This window comes from Rattus norvegicus, chromosome 5 (assembly GCF_036323735.1).
Source record: "Rattus norvegicus strain BN/NHsdMcwi chromosome 5, GRCr8, whole genome shotgun sequence".
NCBI classification, from domain to species: domain Eukaryota; kingdom Metazoa; phylum Chordata; class Mammalia; order Rodentia; family Muridae; genus Rattus; species Rattus norvegicus.
In genome coordinates this window covers 116,129,014-116,144,925 of record NC_086023.1, presented here as the reverse complement: position 1 = coordinate 116,144,925, position 15,912 = coordinate 116,129,014, and the positions used below count along the sequence as shown (strand labels likewise).

The following is a 15,912-nucleotide window of genomic DNA, read 5'->3' as shown; positions in this document are numbered from 1 at the left end:
GCCTCCTGACTTCATCAGCTATAATGGAAAGTGTGCTGAAGTATTCAGCCCCACTGGGAGTCTGCCTGCTTTTCCTTCTTTCTCCCTTCCTCCATAAGTCCTTCCTCCCTCTGTCTGTCTGTCTGTCTGTCTGTCTGTCTCTGTCTCTCTGTCTGTCTCTCTGTGTCTCTCTCTCTGTCTCTCTGTCTCTCTCTGTCTCTCTGTCTCTCTCTGTCTCTCTGTCTCTGTCTCTGTCTCTCTCTCTCTCTCTCTCTCTCTCTCTCTCTCTCTCTCTCTCTCTCTCTGTGCACACATTTAAAACCAGCAGGAGGGTTTGGTACAGTAACCATCTTCCTTGTAATGTACTGTCCCTTTTTAACTGTAGTACTTTTGTGTGCCTAGATAGAGTATAATGGGACCATGTTTTTTATTATTATTTCTACTTCGTGGTCTTACCTTTAAGCAAAGAGAGTAGAGCATTTGGCGTACGTACTGTAATATGAAGAGTTTGCTACTTTACTGTATTGCTTTCTGTTTGTACTTCTGTTCTACTCTTTTTCTTGGACACTTACTAGTTGTTGCATTTTTATTTCTCATCAATCTCTCACTACATCTCTTTTATTGTCCTTCCAGTGGATTGACTATGTTATGCAATAGACACATGCAGCTCAAGAGACTTGCTCTCATTATTTTCCATGAAAAAAAAATTAACTACAAGCATAGAACATCTGAGGCCGTTGGCCTCACTAATCCTTCCATAGCTCTGTCTTTCCTCTGAACTTTCAAGTTCACAGTTTCCTTTCTGACCTCAAGCACTTCTTTTCTCCATTCCCTCAGAAGAGGCTGCAGCAAAGCTTCTTCTCTGTGCCTCACTTCAGAATACCCACACCCATTCCCACACTGTCTTTCCCCTGATTGTAGGACTCTAGTTGAACTGTCTATTTCATTTCATGTTTTCATACCCCCGCCCCAATTCCTTCTGCACTTTCTGGTTTCCCTGTAAGTATTAAGCTATTTTCTCTCTGCCTTCAAGAGGTTTCTCTGGGATTGTAGTTTCCATGCTGTTACTATATTACTGGAAGTTTTGCTTCACTTGAGGCTTTGTGCTGTTGGGCTCTCCATAGCAAGTTTGTGTTTTGCCAGACTAGGAAGCTTCCACTATTCTTCAAGAATTCTCTCATCTATACTCTCTATTTCCAGTTTGGGACAGACAGCTGGATACAGGCACAGATGTAATATCTCTGGTGCTGGGTCTTGATGTTTACCATAGCTCTGTGCTATGCAAAAAGGGATGGCTTCTCACCCCTGCACTGCGCATGGTTGTTCTCATATTACTCCTCTGCTGAGCTCTCCTGTGCACATCTCCACTTAAAGCATTGCTGCTTAATGCGTTCATATTTCTCTTTGGTTTCTTTCTGTGTCTTTATTTTCTTCCTTTCCTTGAAAATAGATTATTTTCTCATACAATATATCCTCATTACAGTTTCTCTTCCCTCTATTCCTTCCAGTCACCCACTCCACTCCAGATGTACTCTTTTGGTTTCTTGTTGGAAAAAACAGGCTTTTAAGAGATGACAAACGGACTGGCAAAATAAAATATAATAAAATGAAACAAAGTCTATCATACCAAAGTTGGACATGGCAACTTATCAGGATGAAAAGATTCACCAGAGCTGGCACAGGAGTCAGAAGCCCACTTATTCTCACACTTAAGGATTCCTATAAAAGTACTAACCTAAAAGCCATAATACGTATGCAAAGGACCTGGTACAGACTCATGTAGGTACTGTACTTTGTGCTTCAGTCTCTGCAGGGTCATATGCACCTTGCCTACTTGATTCCTCACTGTATCTTTCATTTCTCTCAAGATTTCCCACCATTTGAACTATTTTTATAATAATAGGATTGAAATATTTCACTGTCCTACCATTTTAATATCCATGCCCTTTCTATGAAGCTGAGTTGTTTTTATTCTTGGTAAGGTGAGAACTTTCAAACTGAGTTGCAAGCAGTTAGTGTAGTGTCTCATATTTGTGCTGGAGACTGGATATATTTTATTTATAGAGGTACCCTGCTGAGGATCTATATACCCATTTTTGTGAGGCATGGGTCACTTGTAAATTTACATTACAAACCTCTGTATTGTGAATTTGAGCAACCCACATTGTTCCCTACTCCTACAAGTGCAGAGGTTCATCTCAAAGTCTAATGAAATAGCCTGGTAAAAAGGAAGATACATATCTATAACCACATGATCCCATTCTAATAAAAGCATCCATAACTCACAGAAAAGAAATAGAGGTCAGAGTTTTGCCCACTTTTGTTTCATGAGAGAGGTATAATATCATTAATGTAATTGAAATCATATTTCTGTCCCAGACAGAATGTGTGCAGTCTAGCTGTGAAAATAAAAATTAAGCTTACTGCACAGGAGAGCCACATAGGTAGATTAACAAGGTTGCATCCAGGAATAACATAATGGCAGCCTCTTGAAGGGTTAAAGTCTCACCTTTATGGTTTTTGATTTGGGGACGCAGAGGAAGAAAGGCAAGAGAACTTTGTCTTGTCGGTCTACGCTTCTTTCGGCTTTTGTTGAAAGAAAACAAACTCTGGTTGTAGTTCAACCTCTGTCGGATGCTTCCATGAGTTAACAGAGTGCACGACCATGTTTTTATTTGATCTTGTCTGAGTTTATATATTTGGTTTTCTACAGGGCTCCATGTGATGGCAGAATTTAGGTCATGCGTCTGATGTCAAAACAGTGGCTCATGAGGAAATAAGGCTTGGGAAGCCTTGCTGGGCCAGCATTGTTCATCCAGTTTGTTTGTCTTTTATATGTGTTTGTTTTGATACTTCTGGATATGAACAAATATTGTTAAGTGGTATAATTTAACTACAGCGATCTGGTGGGTCTTCCCTCTGGCTTTGGATATTCTTCATTTAGGCTCTATGCAAGTACAAATGCTAGCCATCATTTGATAGCATCATCTTGCCTTGAGCACACTGGCTAAGGCAAAGAGTAATATGACTTCCCCATGTATCCCCTGAATAATTGCAAATAAGTGCTTGAGCCCACCATGATTCAACCGAACATTCATCCTCTGCATTTGCTGTCTTGCTCTTCTGATGTCAGTAGAAAGAGTTGACATCTTGTGACCTATAAGACAATATTTATAGTCATTGAGTGGCTATAACAACAGACACAAGAAAACGAGTTGGCTGTACTGACTTATAACTCAATGTGATATCAAATGAAGTCACACGAGTAACTCTGGGGATATCACTTGGTAGATAGACAAGGCTGTACTTAAAGAGAATCTTTACAAGTGCCTGGGAGAGTAACAGAATAAAATACTTGGTGAAGGATCCGCCCTCCTAGTTCTGTAACTGTAATCTCTACCCCATTTCCTCATCTCTCTACTATATATCTCAATTCACCTTGGAGAACATTGTTTAAATAAGAGAAAAGTTTCATACCAGTAAAATGGGAATATACTAGCACACACTTCTTGTTGTTTGTAACAAAGCACCTGAAAGTTGTAAATAAGATAAAATAAATTTCCTCTTGTAGTGGGAATAAGATCTGCAGGCTGGAAGCCAAAGTCATGGAGACTGCTTTGAGCCCCAAGCTAGTTCCTCCTTTGCTGTCGCTCTCTCTCCCTTTACTGACACTATTTTTGTCTAATTCTGGCATGTATGGAATTTTTCAATTATCAGTTAAGAGTTCCCACTATTTCCCTCCAGCTGGCAATATTTCAAGAAACTGGGAAAAGAGTCTTTTGCTTAGTAAGTCACATGACCATATAGTACATCATTAGGACTTAAAGAGCTCTTAACTCCATAACTGAAATGACTAGAAGGAAAGCGCACGCCTTCACTAAATCAGGACACCAATTAACCCAGGAGCCATCAGCTCTGGCTTTCATTGCCTGCTGCCATTAGCAGAGGCCGATATCAGGTACCATCAATGCCTCTGCTGGAAGTTATTAGCACCCATCTTAGGTCAGGAGCCATCAGTTCTGGGTTGTGTGCATTTTGTGGGTATCTTTCAGGATGGGACAAAGTGAATCTACAGACACTTCTTTACAGATGATATTAAACATACTCTTAATAAAAAGGGCATTAAGGTTAGCACCAGCCAACTGACTGACTTTCTTCTGTTTGTACAAACAGGCAGTCCCTGGTTTCCAAAAAGGGGAAGTTTGGATGTGGATACATGGGAGAAGGTAGGATTAGATATTAAAAATTGTTTCACAGAGAGTGGAGAAAAACGCATGCCCCTTACAGCATTTGCTATTTGGAATGTGCTTAAACAAATATTAGCTGATGGCAAAATGGCCTTCCGTGCCCAAGAGGTATCAGATTTACCTCCTCATGAGGGGACTCCGCTCCTATGGTCTGGGTCTCACTCAGGATCTAAGAATAATGTTTACCCCCTCAATAGAAAAGTCTGAAAAATGTAGCTCAGGAGAGGGTAATGCTGAGACAGAAGAGGAAAAATCAACCTCAGAGGAAGAATCTGACTCAGAAAAGAAATTAACAAAATATCATAAACATAAGTGATCTACCATGTAGCATTTAATTAAGTCATTAATTAAATTAAGCATCAATATAAGTCATTCCATAGGACCACCTAAAAAAGGTATAAAGAAGCCAAAGGGGCCTCTCGGATTTGCTGAGGTGTACTTTAAGCTCAGCAATAGGATAAATATATGGGCTGTTTCCCTGTGAATATAGAAAATAACAAAGAGGATAAGGATTACTTAGGGGAACCTTTGGCAGTTAAATTGCTTATAACTCCTCAGAATTGGTTTAAAAATAGCCAGAGCCTATCCAACTAAAGATGAATTTTTACTGTGGAGATAGATAGATAGATAGATAGATAGATAGATAGATAGATAGATAGATAGATATAGATATAGATATGAATTTGGCTCAGAAAGAGTTCTCTAAAATGAAAGAGTTAACATACGAAATGTTTGTGGGTATGGCGGAATGGTTTAAAGAAACAATTCAAGGAAATGACAAAGGAAGGTCTAGTAAAAATATCAGCTGCTGCCCTAGAAGTATGGAGGCGCTTGCCCAACAGAGATACGAAAATCAAAAGGCTTGCTAATATGATACAGGGACCAGAAAAGCACTTTGAGGAATCTGCCGCTCAGCTGACAGAGGCTATAGAAAAATTAGTTCTTAGCTGTGAAGCAAAAGATATTGTTTTCAAACAACTGCCTTTGAGAACGCTGCACCTGCTTGTCAGTCTCTCCTAAAGACAATAGAAAAATCTGGAAATCAATTTAAAGCATGTGTTGAGGTTGCTACTTCATATTTTCAAGGTGTACCCATCACAACCACCTCACAAAGCTAGACCCCTACCCTAAATCTTACTATTCCAGGACAAAAACCATTTAATAAATGAGTTATTCAAGTACCAAGCCTGAACATATCAGCAAACACTGTCCTGGTTAGGCATGGGGGGCCATGTGTTTTATGCTCCTGGCCCCACCCAAAGCAGAAATCCAATGGGGGTGTCCTCCCTGTCTGAAAAGGTACCACTAGCATAAAGAGTGCCAAACTAGCTTTCATAAAAATGGTACTGCCTTATCTGGTGCTACTGTAACCCCCAGTAATACAGGAATCTTATCAAACCAGGGAAACTACGTGAGGGACCTACCTCACACCTACAACCCCTCAAACAATAATTCAACAGCCTTAGGAGACCAATTCGTTTGTCAAAGAAGGACTATCCAACAGCTGCAGTGAGCCTCCACAAAAAATATTTACTTGTGACTCCTCCTCAAAGAAGTTACTTTAATTTTTAAGATCTTCGAAGAAATTTTCCTCACACACGAAACCAAAGGAGTTAATACAATAGCCATTGTCTTTTAACTACTAAGGACAAGCCCCCTTTTAAAAAACTGCTATTTCACAATTTTAGCCCCAACTTTCAGAATTACAAGTCTTGCTTCAATTTAGAAATTGCCTTTTCTCTATAAAACATGTCCAAGTTCATTCTATGCTTCCTGGTCTGATACATGAAGGTAAGGATTAACTTACTTTCTTTCTTTTTATTTATTTATTTATTTATTTATTTATTTATTTATTTATTTATTTATTTATTTTTGGAGCTGAGGACCGAACCCAGGGCCTTGCGCTTGCTAGGCAAGCGCTCTACCACTCAGCTAAATCCCCTTATTTATTTTTTTTAACTTCAGTATTTCTTATTTACATTTCAAGTGTTATTCCCTTTCCCAGTTTCCTGGCCAACATCCCCCTAATCCCTCTCCCTCCCCTTCTTTATGGGTGTTCCCCTCCCCATCCTCCCCCCATTGCCACCCTCCCCCCAACAATCACGTTCAGTCTTAGCAGGACCCAGGGCTTCCCCTTACACTGATGATCTTACTAGGATATTCAATGCTACCTATGAGGTCAGAGTCCAGGGTCAGTCCATGTATAGTCTTTAGGTAGTGGCTTAGTCCCTGGAAGCTCTGGTTGGTTGGCATTGTTGTTCATATGGGGTCTCGAGCCCCTTCAAGCTCTTCCAGTTTTTTCTCTGATTCCTTCAACGGGGGTCCTGTTCTCAGTTCAGTGGTTTGCTGCTGGCATTCACCTCTGTATTTGCTGTATTCTGGGTGTGTCTCTCAGGAGAGATCTACATCCAGCTCCTGTCTGCCTGCACTTCTTTGCTTCATCCATCTTGTCTAATTGGGTGGCTGTATATGTATGGGCCACATGTGGGACAGGCTCTGAATGGGTGTTCCTTCTGTGTCTGTTTTAATCTTTGCCTCTCTATTCCCTGCCAAGGGTATTCTTGTTCCCCTTTTAAAGAAGGAGTGAAGCATTCACATTTTGATCATCCGTCTTGAGTTTCATTTGTTCTAGACATCTAGGGTAATTCAAGCATTTGGGCTAATAGCCACTTATCAATGAGTGCATACCATGTGTGTTCCTCTGTGATTGGGTTACCTCACTCAGGATGATATTTTCCAGTTCCAACCATTTGCCTACGAATTTCATAAAGTCATTGTTTTTGATAGCTGAGTAATATTCCATTGTGTAGACGTACCACATTTTCTGTATCCATTCCTCTGTTGAAGGGCATCTGGGTTCTTTCCAGCTTCTGGCTATTATAAATAAAGCTGCTATGAACATAGTGGAGCACGTGTCTTTTTTATATGTTGGGGCATCTTTTGGGTATATGCCCAAGAGAGGTATAGCTGGATCCTCAGGCAGTTCAATGTCCAATTTTCTGAGGAACCTCCAGACTGATTTCCAGAATGCCCAACAAAAAGAGAACTTCAGACCAATTTCCCTTATGAATATCGACGCAAAAATACTCAATAAAATTCTGGCAAACCGAATCCAAGAGCACATCAAAACAATCATCCACCATGATCAAGTAGGCTTCATCCCAGGCATGCAGGGATGGTTTAATATACGGAAAACCATCAACGTGATCCATTATATAAACAAACTGAAAGAACAAAACCACATGATCATTTCATTAGATGCTGAGAAAGCATTTGACAAAATTCAACACCCCTTCATGATAAAAGTCCTGGAAAGAATAGGAATTCAAGGCCCATACCTAAACATAGTAAAAGCCATATAGAGCAAACCAGTTGCTAACATTAAACTAAATGGAGAGAAACTTGAAGCAATCCCACTAAAATCAGGGACTAGACAAGGTTGCCCACTCTCTCCCTACTTATTCAATATAGTTCTTTAAGTTTTAGCCAGAGCAATCAGACAACAAAAGGAGGTCAAGGGGATACAGATCGGAAAAGAAGAAGTCAAAATATCACTTTTTGCACATGATATGATAGTATATTTAAGTGATCACAAAAGTTCCACCAGAGAACTACTAAAGCCGATAGACAACTTCAGCAAAGTGGCTGGGTATAAAATTAACTCAAATAAATCAGTAGCCTTCCTCTACACAAAAGAGAAACAAGCCGAGAAAGAAATTAGGGAAACGACACCCTTCATAATAGACCCAAATAATATAAAGTACCTCGGTGTGACTTTAACCAAGCAAGTAAAAGATTTGTACAATAAGAATTTCAAGACTCTGAAGAAAGAAATTGAAGAAGACCTCAGAAGATGGAAAGATCTCCCATGTTCATGGATTGGCAGGGTTAATATAGTAAAAATGGCCATTTTACCAAAAGCAATCTACAGATTCAATGCAATCCCCATCAAAATACCAATCCAATTCTTCAAAGAGTTAGACAGAACAATTTGCAAATTCATCTGGAATAACAAAAAACCCAGGATAGCTAAAACTATCCTCAACAATAAAAGAACTTCAGGGGGAATCACTATCCCTGAACTCAAGCAGTATTACAGAGCAATAGTGATAAAAACTACATGGTATTGGTACAGAGACAGACAGATAGACCAGTGGAACAGAATTGAAGACCCAGAAATGAACCCACACACCTATGGTCACTTGATTTTGACAAAGGAGCCAAAACCATCCAATGGAAAAAAGATAGCATTTTCAGCAAATGGTGCTGGTTCAACTGGAGGTCAACATATAGAAGAATGCAGATTGATCCATGCTTATCACCCTGTACAAAGCTTAAGTCCAAGTAGATCAAGGACCTCCACATCAAACCAGATACACTCAAACTAATAGAAGAAAAATAGGGCAGCATCTCAAACACATCGGCACTGGAAAAAATTTCCTGAACAAAACACCAATGGCTTATGCTCTAAGATCAAGAATCAATAAATGGGATCTCATAAAACTGCAAAGCTTCTGTAAGGCAAACGACACTGTGGTTAGGACAAAACGGCAACCAACAGATTGGGAAAAGATCTTTACCAATCCTACAACAGATAGAGGCCTTATATCCAAAATATACAAAGAACTCAAGAAGTTAGACCGCAGGGAAACAAATAACCCTATTAAAAATGGGGTTCAGAGCTAAACAAAGAATTCACAGCTGAGGAATGCCGAATGGCTGAGAAACACCTAAAGAAATGTTCAACATCTTTAGTCATAAGGGAAATGCAAATCAAAACAACCCTGAGATTTCACCTCACACCAGTGAGAATGGCTAAGATCAAAAACTCAGGTGACAGCAAATGCTGGCGAGGATGTGGAGAAAGAGGAACACTCCTCCATTGTTGGTGGGATTGCAGACTATTTTACTTTCTTAACAAAAGCTTGTTCCTTTTCCAAGGAAGGTAACTCAGCAAAATCTTACATCATCAGATCACCTCTGCTCTCAGAGATACTGCTCTTGAGTTCCTGCAAAACTATCAGCTCAGCTTGGGAATTAACCCCTGATGAGCCTGTGTCCTTGTAATCCAAATAGACAAATGTTGTACATGTGCTGTCTTTTGGAAAATTAGCCTTTATTCCTGTACTCATGGACACTTAATTCTCATTGTTATTTATGTCTTTTCCTAACTTGGGAAAATTTTCAAGGATATGATACAGTATTTGTTTCAGTATTTTATAATCTTGGATTTGCCAAAGGCTCGAAATCAGACAATGCCTTTGTTTAAACTTAAAAAGCCTCTTTAGGTTTAACTGGTGTTTGACTCTTAGTTTCTCATAATCCACTGACATCCCCTCTAGTTCACAGGGACAGACTATTGTGGAATGAGCTCATCAGACCTTAAAAGATAGAGACATCTAAATTACAAAACGAAATCATAATTGTTTATCTCCTTATACTTTATAAAAAAATAAGTCCGTTTTCTAAACATTTCAAGCCTCTATAAAATGAAGACCTACTAACTGGATAATAAAAAAGACTGGATGTTTTTCCAGGAGAAACACTGTTTATATATTTACAGGACTCTATACATGCCAGACCAGCTGATTGTGCCAGGTCTTCTCCAGGGACAGAGACTTCCACACCTGCCACTTCCTTCAAGTCCAGGTCAGTCATCATCATCTGCAGACTCTCCACCCATGCCAGAGACCCCAGCAAAAGAAGACACTGAAGACATGGTCCCTGACAGCATCTGATTGGACTTTTAATCCTATACCCAGGAGATAAAAGGGAATATAAAATTGTTACATATAAATCTATATGTATCATTTCCGACCAGAATGCTATTTGACCAATTGTATAACTTCACCAGGTGTCATACTGCTTTTTCTCATTGTATACTGGCTACCTTATGTTTTGTTACCAATTACTTTCTCACATCCCTAAGGTAATGCTTCTGCTTTGCTTGCCTTGATACAGCCTGCTAATCTCTTTCATGACATAAGAAATTTATAGCTGAAGTAATCTTAGACATTACAATCTTAATTGCTATCTTAGGGTCAGTTGCAGCTTCTGCTGCTTCTCTAGTCCAGCAGGTACACAATGCTAATCATATAATTCTTTAATAGAAATTATTTCTTCAGCACTGATTACTGAGGATAGGATTGATAGAGGTTTGAGAGATAGAATCAGTGCTTTAGAGGAAGCCATCTTTTGCATAGGAACTCAGGTTCAAAATATTAAAACACGTTTAACTACCTCATATTATGCCAATTATAAATAGATTTGTGTCACTCCTCTATCTCCGATGGGTCAGAAAAGTCCTAGAAACAGATACAAGCACAGCTACATGGTGTGTGGAACAATTCCCAACTTGCTGTTGATATGGATACCTACATTCCCAGATCAGTGCCCCCAGTCACTCCAGACTGAAGAGTTCTTCGGCAGCAGAATTGGCTGATCATTTTTCAAGTTCGATCATAAATTTTGTTAAAGATAATTCTTTATGGAGTTTTCTTATAAATTTGGGAATTATTATAGGATTAGTTATTCTGCTTCTGTTTTATCTTCCAGTCATCTTCAAGCAGTTAGGATCTGCTGTCAGTTCTGCTCAAAGGGAGAATTATATGCTCCATGTATATTATTCAAAGGGAAGAGATGTCAGGAGCCTAATGGGACTAGCTAATTACCAGCAGGTGATCTTCCTGAGATGGCCTGCTACAGATTATTATATAGGCTGTGACAAGTTCACTCTTAATAGGTAAGGCCCTAGGAGAATTCACTTAGAGAAGATTCCTGCTATTAATATGTTTTTCCTGTTATTATTAAACATACATAACAATCACTAAGCCCACCCCCTTCAGAGCAGATCTCTGCAGATCTACGGAGATGTACTGTCTTGTAGTGATGCTATATAGACAAATAGAAGACTTCTTAAGTCATAATGATAATCCTATAAGAATTCCTAAAATTGTATCAATGATTATTAAGCTCTTTTATAGTGGGGCTTCTATTAGGTCTTTTTCTGTTAGTCAAAACTGCAGTGAGAATTCTGCCACTCTCCCAAGTGTCACCAGTGAATTGCTTAGATAGAAACCAGACTTTCTCCTACTCTGAGTAAATTCCAAGAGGTTGTAAAATGATTAACCAAAGGTCATAAAAAGGGAACTAAGGAATTATTAAAGGTACTAGGACAGAAGATAAACTATTGACTGGATTTAGTGACACAAAACTTCACTAATAACTTAGTTATGGTTTTAAACCTTCTGTGAACCTGGGGAGTTGTGACAGGTGATGGATGTTTAGCCAGATAATTATTCCTAATAGATGGGCATGTAAACATTCTCTGTTGTAAACTTCTATTTCAATTTATGATTTGATATTTTTATGTGAACTTGCAATGAACTTCGTAGCATGTGATCATGTTTTCTGAAAGATGTACAAGTACTGAGTACAAAGGGATGAGATACAAGAGTAGTTTTTCCCTTACTAGAATTTGTTGCTTTTCTCTGCTTAGAGAAGAATTTTTTCCCTTTCCCCACTTAGAAGAATTTTTCCCTTTCCTTGCTTAGGATCTTTCCACTTAGATAGCTTTCATAGGAAATTTTTTTACAATTTAGTAATAAACACTATAATTACTTTTCAAAGTGTCCCTTTTTCTTCCTGAAACTTCTGACTAGCAGGCTGTAAGTTAGAGCTGTGTAGTTCCCTGCTGAGATAGAACTTAATCTCCCGCTGTTTGGCTACAGGTATCAATCACCTAAGCCAGCAAGCAGTCTTTTACCCTCAGAAAGAGCAAGAAAGTTTTTAGGACTTTTTAGAAGTTATCATCAGCATCTCAGTACAGTTAGAGAGCTAGAATGTCCAGACACCCTCAGACTTTAAGACATCACCAGAGTCCTACTCTGTGTCCCCACCACTATCCTCTCTGATCCAGAAGTCTCCCAGGATTATATAATATTTTTGAAGCTTTATTCACCATCTACTTTACTTCAGTAAAGAATGACATCTTACCATATAAAAATTAAATCATGTTAGTAACACCAGCATACACAGTGACCTATACAATACATACTAGTGTAATCTTCCTGAGGGAAAAATAAATCCTGACAAAAAATTTAGAAAAACAGTAAAAAGGTGCCTATCTGACAATAAGCAAGTAGCCAAGCTCCAATCAATTGACTTTTGAGCATTACTTTCATGAAGTAAAGGCCCAGGACCATGCTAGTTTAAGAAACATTGTCTATTCACAATGAATACTAACTGCATAGATGGAAAGAGAATGTCCTCAATGTTATCACAGAGGCCACGGTGGTTGGGCTGTGTAGAGAAACTTGCACAATGTTGAAGAATTTTAAGGGTTCTGTCTCTGTAGGGCTAACAGGTACAAAGCGCCATGACTTTGAGCATAATGGATGGCTTTTGAGGATTGTAAGCCAAGAAGTAAAGTCATGTGAATTTGTAAATGTTCTCTCTGGAAACAATTTGCAAAATGATCAAAGAAGGCATTAATGGTGGAATAAAAACTGATTGACTTGTATGCCAGCATTCAGATAGATGCTGGAGTACACCAGTGATCAAGGAGCTCGGCCCATTAAAAGTACCCTGTTGCTTCACATATTCTGTATGACACAGGCGAAACACATGTGTATTCAGGAAGGAGAGGGAAACCAGAAGCCGAATATTCCCCTAAAAGAAACAGAAAGAAGGAAAGGATTTTTAAAAATGCAGAAATGTTACTCTATGGTATCTCCAATATTTTCTTACTTTTCTGGTTTTTACTGGTTATTTTATTTTTCTTTATAAGCTCTATAATGCCTTTCTATCCATAATGAAATATCATCCTGGATCACATCAGTTTTCAGAAATTGGGAAAAACTGATTTGGCGTATGTCCCATATAGCAGAAAATCACTGTAAAGGTTGAAATCCTGCTGAGCTGAGAGAGAGTTCATTGATGCTTTCCTTACAAAAATGACAAAAATGAGGACAAGCTGCCTGGGTCTTCATAGAAAAGAAAAATAATGTGGTTTAGAAGTTTCCAATGGACCTTGCATCATGATGCCATATATTTAAGAGTATAACACTGAATTGATTCACTACAAGATGAATTCCTATGCCTATTTGCATGTGAGGTCCTTCTGAGAATATTGGAGATTCCATCACCGAGGGCAATGGTATCCTTTGCTATGTCTCCTTCCTTCATCCTCAGTACCAAGCGTATAGCATCTTTCACCTCTCCTCATCTGCTCCCATCTTCACATAACCTCTTTCTGTTTTTTCAAGCCCCCTACTAATAACAATAATCCATGCTAATATTGCCTCTCTCAGATTAATCACATCTACAAAGCCAATTTTAGCTTATCAATAAAATGCACCGGTTAGAAAACGAAGATTTGAGCATCTTTGTAGATCACTGGTTAACACAGTATGGAAATATCAATTAGGAATCATGTTTTAGGACTGCATAAAGCCATGTACCAGAAATATCATTAAATGGAAATGATTCACTGCTGTTTAGCATGAGATTCTAAAAATGGCAAATAATGAATCCCTATGTTCTCCCCCTTGTACTTTGCCCTTAGGTAAAGGAACTATACACAAAGTAAAAGTAGCAATTAATCATCAGAGATCTAGCTTTTGACAAGTTAGTCTAACGGCAATCACGCACCCCATCTCAGTCAACATTGAGTTTGAGTGAATGCTGGAGTTTAATTCCAAAGTATGGGTGGGGCCTCTGCCATCCTCTGTCAGATATCACCACTCTCTAATCACAAAAAGGCTGGAGAGCGGGGTTGGGGATTTGGCTCAGTGGCAGAGCGCTTGCGTAGGAAGCGCAAGGCCCTGGGTTCGGTCTCCAGCTCCGAAAAAAAGAAACAAAAAAAAAAAAAAAAAAAGGCTGGAGAGCAGCTGGTTGCATGTATGTGTTATCTGTGTATCACTGTGACACCACTCAACAGAAACAATTCAAGAGGTTGAAGACTTAACTTTTGTTCACAATTTCAGCATGGGTTTGATCCATCCTCTCAGAAAGGGAATGGCAGAGCACCTTAGCTCATGGTGTTAAGGCGCTGGGGTAGAGCCTGCACAATCATTGTTTACCAGGAAGCAGGAGGCAAAATCCAGGGCCTTTTATAATTTTGAGTACCTTCCCTCCTGATGGAGTCTCCAATGGACCTTACTTCCTAATTTCCCTGAACCTCTAAATTAGCCCCACCAACTAGGAACCAGGCTTCAAAAACAAGAGCCTGTAAGAGATGTTTCAGGTTCAGATCATAACTAATTGTGCTGTTATAGCCTCAGTAGGCCTCTGGCTAATCCACATTACTGCATCTGTCATAGAATCTTAAACTCAGTGGATTCCTGTTTCATCCTCTGACCCAGTGTACAGTGGGAATGCCTACCCTACCTCTTTTCAATTTCACCTTCCTGGCATAATTCAACACAATCAACATTTTATCCCTAGAGGAAGAGTCAAATTATTGACTATGTGGAGTTCAGATATGAGAAATCAAGAGCAATATTACCAAGTTAATGCTTCTAGAGAAGGTTGTGAAGATAATATTATATTCTAAAAAAGGACTGATAAGTCCCAAGAGCTTTTGACAATAAAACATCAGTGGGCGAGCAGAACAGCTAGTGAACATGGAACTTTTACAGAATTTCTGTAGTGAAAAAAAATTCCTGAGTATTTGCTATAATACATTTCATTCCACATAATTTATCATGATGAAGATGTATGTTGTATTATTTAGTGATTTCTAGAGGAACAAAATTTTAAGTCATTCAAATAAATCATATATATGATATATTATATATATCAAATATATAACGTACATATATAATATTTTATTTAATGTATTAATAAATAATATTATTATAATATATTAGTACAATAATAAAACATAAATATATAATAAACTAGAGAGAATTACATACCAGCTAATCCAGCAATGATGGCCTTTAGCATGTGCCAGAATCCAGAAGTAGGTACGAAGGCCAGTGAAGGAATTGCCTTGACAGTGACAATAAAGGCAAACAGATAAGGAAAAAACTTCCTTCTTCAGTGTCTTCTATATAGGCTACCACCAGAAGCTGTGGCCCAGATTTAAGACGGACATTTATACCTCAATAGATCCCACTTTAAATGATTTATTTAAGAAAACTTCCACACAGGTGTACCCAGCTACTTGGATTTTAGTTAATTCAAGATGTAATCAAGTTGACCACCAAGAATAACCCTTACAAATGGTCTTCTCACTTTATGAAATTCAAGCAGAGCAATGTGAATTGAGCAGTCAAGGCCATGCCATGACCTATGATGAAACTGGTACAATATATCAAATGCTTCTCTGCATCTAATTATTTCCCATTTAACCAAAAGGTTTTCAAAACTGTAGTCATAGAAAACAAGGTTCCTGATTTTTATACACTCAAGAGCTTTTGAACGACTTCTCACTTGGAGAACAGCACTACCCAATGTGATCAAAGGAAATATCATTTTTAAGATTTCTTCCAACTTCCTTTTCCAGTTTCAACATTCTACTCTTGAGATAATCAGAAATGCTCTCAGTATATATGTTACAGATGTGTGGCTTAACACTTTTGTTGGACTTCTAACATTAGGAATGGGAGATGTCTCTGACTCTCTTACCTGTTCCTCAGACCTTTTGCCTCCTAGCGGCTAGCTTCCATTAAACATTGAT

General features: G+C 38.7%; 1 long non-coding RNA gene and 1 pseudogene across 1 annotated transcript; one reads left to right on the top strand and one right to left on the bottom strand.

Moving 5' to 3' along the window:
- Cyp2j16-ps1 (cytochrome P450, family 2, subfamily j, polypeptide 16, pseudogene 1) overlaps positions 1-15,912 on the top strand; it is a 50,038-nt pseudogene that overhangs the window by 28,586 nt on the left and 5,540 nt on the right.
- Positions 1,383-15,470, bottom strand: LOC134479009 (uncharacterized). The gene is made up of 3 exons (XR_010051931.1): positions 15,146-15,470; positions 9,854-12,896; positions 1,383-3,136 (listed from the first exon to the last, which is right to left on the bottom strand). It is a non-coding gene; the product is annotated as an uncharacterized LOC134479009 (long non-coding RNA).